Source organism: Physeter macrocephalus, chromosome 20 (assembly GCF_002837175.3).
Source record: "Physeter macrocephalus isolate SW-GA chromosome 20, ASM283717v5, whole genome shotgun sequence".
Classification (NCBI taxonomy): Eukaryota; Metazoa; Chordata; class Mammalia; order Artiodactyla; family Physeteridae; genus Physeter; species Physeter macrocephalus.
The window spans coordinates 72,411,055-72,416,369 of NC_041233.1; positions in this window are offsets into that span (position 1 = coordinate 72,411,055).

A 5,315-nucleotide genomic window follows, 5' to 3' on the forward strand; every position below is an offset into this window, starting at 1 on the left:
GAACCCGCGTCCCCTGCATCGGCAGGCGGACTCTCAACCACTGCGCCACCAGGGAAGCCCCATCTAGCTTTTTTCCCCCCACTTAAATCCACCCATCTATCTCATTATCTTGAATTAGCTTTATTTTTCCTTAGAAAAAAAAATCGATTAACCTTTTAGTAACTAGAACCCACTGCAGAGATATCTTGTATTCACAGTTTGTAGGCCGTGACTCAGTTGTTAATTAATGTATTTTTTTTTTTTTACCTAATCTTGGCTCTGGAGCTAAGAAGAGTTAATCTCATAAGAATTTCATTTTAACTTTCCTAGACATATGTGTGTGTGTGTGTGTGTGCGTGTGTGCATTTGTGCACATGTATTTGGCAGAACTATAGCATGGATTGGTTTTGATGCAAACCCAAGTTTATATAAATCTCTATATTTTCAAATTTCCTGTGGATATTAGGACTTCCTCTGGAAAGTGTAAAGACAGTCTTACTACATCTGAGTTTATGTCAATTAAAAATGAAAATTATGAGCTAGTTGTTTTCTATCTGATAATGACAGGGAGGTTCCCATCTGAATCTATTTATCAAATCAGATCAAAATCAAAATATAGTTTATAACACAGAAACCATTCTTCTGTCTCAGGGGCATGGGGAAACAGTTGATTCTGATAGAAGTAGCTACTGGCCAGGAATGGTTGGTAGCATTTGGGGCCGAAACTTGCTTTCCCAAATGTCATTCTACTTGACCTATTTCATCACCGGGTTCCTTTAACCATACATTCTTTAGGAAGAGTATTGGCTTTAAGGAATCACAGGAATTCATGCTTGGGTCTTCACCATAGGGTCTGGAGCCAACCATTTGTTTTGTTAGCCAATCTAAGGGGTATAAATAAAATGAGCCCTACAATTGCCCTGACCTTGTGTAAGCCTCGCATACCTCCACCTCCCAACCAACACACACAAACACACACACACACACACACACACACACACATGCACACACGACAATGATAACTGCTGAATACCTCATAGGAATCTGATTTCGTAGTAGAAGGGATGGATTTTTTGTCCATTTATACTCTCTCACCTCCACTGACCCAACACGCATCTGTGAGCTAGGTGACCGACTCACAGAGGTGGCCAGAGGCCATGGCACGGTGATAAGCCAGCTGGCCCATTTTGGGTCCACCTCTGAATGTTGGTGCTAAGTCAACTAGCCACAGACCTCAGGGGTCACATAGCAGCCTGAGAAAATGCACGGGTTCTGCTGCATCGCGGGGCTGCTGGCTCCCACACCTTTTACCTGCTGGAGCCAGAATGAAATGCTCCATCAGAGCTCTGCCCTCCACCTTGCACCTCACTAGTCATAGACAAACCGGGCCATGAGAAAACATCAGAACTTCTCTGTCACCTCTAACAATGCACGGGACAGATTCTCCATTTCCTTTGTTACGCTATGAATATTCTGCAGCTTCTCCAGTTTTATTAAGAAGACTTCCCCTTGGTTTCTCTTTGTTTTTCTCATCTAATCTCTTAATGGAAGTTGCTAATTAAATTCCTATAGCCATTTTTTAAACAGTGTTTTGAATAGCAAAGTCTGTCAACTGCAGAAAGTGTATATTCTTATCAACACGCCTGTTGCCTGGAGGAGCGAAGGCCTCACTGACAGATGGCTGCCGAGGAAGACCCAGCAGGGCTCACATCCGCAGCACCTGTCAGCAGGGGCACGCGGGAGGTGCAGGGCTGCAGAGGAGAGCCAGGTTTGGCTTCACTCAATAGAATACAGGTTGCTAGAGTGTTTCCATGAATCTCAAGCGGAACTTAGAAAATTTCAGCCAAGTATTCTGGGCATGTACTTGTTTTTAAGTATCCTTTGACACTGTCCCATTAACAGTCATGCATCCCTTTACATTTCAGTGGTATTACATCTCTAAAGGAAATTTAAACAGCAGCTGAGTGCCTGACATGTATGCCGACACATCCTTTTATCGGACACAAGTCATCAAATTGAGCTCCATTAAATTTACTTGCTGCCGGCTGGTAAGAATTTTCAAGACCTCCGTGAGCAACACGGAATCATCATCTTGCACGGTAAATTTATGTGAAATTAAAGATGCAGATGTTTTCCCACAAACCAGTCCCACTTTTACCCCCACATAGGTAGTCAGCTGCACAATATCTTAGAGTGGTTAATTGAAGGGTAATCCACCAACACAGAAATCAGTGCCAAATCAGTCCCTGGAAGGAGACATTTGTCATTGGTCAAATGTTTGTATCTGCCTAAAGCAAAACTTCATTTATTCTCTCAACACAGACTTTGTCCAGGCATAGCAGTTGTCAAGCACTGGGCAGGGGACATAAAGTAGTTGCCACAGCGTGGCTCAAGACAACAGGCTAAGCACATGGGTCTACCACCCCCACCAAACTCCACAAGTCATCAGAAGAGGGGTGTGTGTGTGTGTGTGTGTGTGTGTGTGTGTGTGTGTGTGTGTGTGTGTTTATAATAGTGCTGGAAATAAGAGAGACCTTGAGGAATTTCTGAAAGATAGGAAGAAGGGATCAAATCTATGGATAACTAAACCTAGGGTCTAGCAGAAACTACAGCTCAAAAAAGGGAAAAATTGCCCCCAAGATAGGATCAATTCTGGGAAAGCTCCAAGTGCAGAGGCAAAGGATAAAAGGAAGAAGTGTCCTTATAGAAATCACTAGAGTGTTTAAAAATGTAACTCAGCAATTGTATCTATTTAAAAGAAATGCTTGCATTTGTGCAACGGTACATATGAATTGAATAAGAATGGGCCTTGCTGCCTGGCTCACAACAGAGAAAGCAAGCTGTCTATCTGTGAGCAGGTTACATGAAATTATGTAGATCACTATGTTCTAACATGGAAAGAGCTCCGAAACGTGACGTTAAAGGAAAAAAAGCAAGTTGTGGAAAAACAGAGTAAAATTAAAGATTAAATGGATGATAGAAAGATTAGATGATAGATTAGATGGAATGATAGATGATAGATAGATTAGATGGATTGATAGATTAGATAGATTGATAGATAGATAGATAGCTGATAGGAAGGTAGACATATGCTTGTGAATGCCAAGATAAAGGTCTGGCAGAAGACTTGCCAAATGGTTATCAGAAATTACCTTTAGGACAGAAACTGGGGGTACAGGTAAGGTGAGGGAGATGTTCACTTCTTACTATCATGCTCATGTAATGCCTGAAACTCTCATGGCACCATATTAACTGTCGTGTATGTGATTATAGACACATGAAGCAAAAAAAAAAAAAAAAAAAGACAAAAGCAGATGTGCTGCCCTCCCTGAGAGGCTTAGGTGGCAGATACATGCAGGTAGGAAAACTAGGATTGGCATCTCAGGGGCTCTGATAGAGTCATTTCAAGGTGGCTCAGCACCCCCCCAAAAGGCACATAACCCAGTCTAGATCACGGAGGGCCTCCCCAAAGCCATGATGACTAAGCTGAACTCTGGAGGGTGGGTAGCAATGGTCAGATGGATAGAAGGCAGGGGACCCGATGGGCTGTGAAGGTCCTTGCAAGCCATGTCAAGGCGCCTCACCTCCCCCCAGCCTCCTGCCTCAGGAAGTGGGTGTCAGAGCTCCAGACCCCCAAGGGGTGCGAGCTGGTGGCGGCGGGGCGGTGTGGAAGCAGCGCCTCCACCTAGCGCATCTCTCACAGTCTCCTTTCTTCCAGTGAGACCCCGGGAGCTAGGAGAATTGGTAAAATTGTGTGAACGTGTCTAAGAAAAACATCTCTGAAGGTCAGGTCACCAGTTGGAATTGTTCCCTCACAGTCTGGCCTGTTGGCCACCCCCAGGACATCTTCACTCGTTCCCACCCGACCAGGTACCAGGACGCTCTCTGCAGGTGGCCAAGAAAGATGCAGGCACGGACAACAGAGCAGGCATTGTTTTCTTCACCCTTTTTCTCTGCCTTCCACAGAGATCAGCCAATGACTATTATTAGGGTTAATACACCTGCCCAGAAAGCGTCACCTCCTTGAGGCCTAAAACCTCTCTGAAAATTTACCAGTGGACCAATCATTCCTTCGAGTCCCATGGAGGGAAACACACAGTCAAGGCAGGAGCGGGAGCTGCCTTCCCCTGAAGTAGCACCTCACATGTGCCCCGCAGCCCTGCCACTTTCCTGTATGTCTTACAGTTGCTCTTTTTTGAGTCAAAAGCTGGCATCCGAAGAGATGAGGTGTGGTGCTGTGTGCCTGGCATGGTCCTCTGTAGCCTGCAGACAGCCTGAGCCTGTGGCCCTCAAGGGAAAATGTGGGGCATTCTCGCTGGCACTGCATTAGTATCCCAGGGGTCCCCTAACAAAGTACTACAACCAGGTGGCTTAAAATGACAGAAGGCTATTCTCTGACAGTTCTGGAAGGCAGCAGTCCTAGATCAAGACGTCGACTTTTAGGACTCTCTTGCTTGAGTCTCAGTTCGTTCCCAGCTCGAGGGCAGAATTTTTTTTTTCCTGTGTCTTCCAGCTCCGGATGGCTCCAGATGCTCTGCAGCTTGCGGCTGCATCACTCCAGTCTCTGCCTCTGCCTTCGCCTTGCCTTCTCCTGGGTGTTTGTGTTTTCTCCTTTTCTGTCTCTTGTGAGGACACGTGTCATTGGCTTTAGGGCCCACTTAGATAATCCAGGATGATCGCCTACCAAGATTCATAATTTAATTACACCTGCTAAGAACTTTTTTCTAAATAAGGTCATAGTCATAGTTTCTGGGGGTTAGAATGTGAACATATATTTGGGGTGGGTCATAATTCTACCTGCTACAGATGCTTCATCACTTGCCTTGGTGCGCTCAGGGCCTTTGTTCCCAACTGTCTCCACCAGCTTTGAGGGCAGCCTTAGATGTCACACTTGGCCTGTCATCCAGCTAGGAAGTTGATTTGGAGTAGAAGGAGAACGGTGGAGATAGCAAAATGGTGTGGTTTTAGAGATGAGATTCAATATCCTCATATTTACACGGAAAAACTGGCCGGAAAAATCCAGTTGCTTGTCCGAGGTCACAGTTAAAGGCAGAGCTAGGACCCAAATCCAGGTTCTCTTTCCAACACCCTGTGCTCTGAGGTATAAGATTCTAGGTATTTATGTGTGACCTCTGTTAAAGGTTGTGTATTTGGCAGAGGGCAGTTCCTTTGAGGAGGAAAGAGTAAAAGTAAGTATCATTCATCTTGCAACTCCTTATCCAGTAGCAGAACCCTGAAAATTCCACCCCTGTTGGGCAGAGCATAACCAGACTTCTCCCTCCATCCATCCCTTCCTTCCATCCTTCCTTCCAGGGCTATTCGTATTGGTTAGTACT